The sequence below is a fragment of the Ips typographus genome, linkage group LG14 (genome assembly GCF_016097725.1).
Source record: "Ips typographus isolate SLU linkage group LG14, UJ_Ityp_2.0, whole genome shotgun sequence".
Classification (NCBI taxonomy): domain Eukaryota; kingdom Metazoa; phylum Arthropoda; class Insecta; order Coleoptera; family Curculionidae; genus Ips; species Ips typographus.
In genome coordinates, this window is record NC_138435.1 from 3508747 (window position 1) to 3509303 (window position 557).

The window sequence follows — 557 nt, forward strand, 5'->3', positions numbered from 1 at the left end:
GATATTTTTTTAAATAACCGAGTTGTGCTTGGTTAAACTTGCTTAAAATGAGGTTGAAAACACTGGTGTGTCATACACGCAAAAATTGCGGTAAAAAAGGCGGGAAAAGTGGCTTTTTTCTGTCACAAATGACAGTTTCACTCAACCTGACCGATCTGTCAAAATTGACAAGTGTAAAAACTGACATAACAGTGAAAAATGGACGAAATAGTAACTTTCCAGAACTGGATCCTCTTTCTGACTGCCTACTTTGGAACGGTTTTTCTCGCTTTCTGCGCAATATGTATGAAAGGTACTCAATTTTGAGGTGTTTTTGAGGTAATTTAATGCCATTTTCCTCGCTTTTCCAGACCTGTTTACGTTGCTGTTCGAGTGGACTAGAGATTACGTGGATTTTCCCTTCAGAGAAACGTCCAGTTGTCGCGTTTTGAGGAAGAATGGTTACCTAAGAAGAAATACTTCCAGTCTGTCAATTTGATTGTTTTCCGGTTGAATTTGGTAGATTTTAGCGTTTTTCGAGTTGATTTTGATTAAAATGCATCCAAGTTTGAGGTAAA

The 557-nt window shown here is 37.7% G+C and overlaps 1 long non-coding RNA gene across 1 annotated transcript; it reads left to right on the forward strand.

The window, feature by feature from the left end:
- LOC145737863 (uncharacterized) lies at window positions 1-557 on the forward strand. Its single transcript, XR_014180516.1, has 2 exons — window positions 1-292; window positions 351-557. It is a non-coding gene; the product is annotated as an uncharacterized LOC145737863 (long non-coding RNA).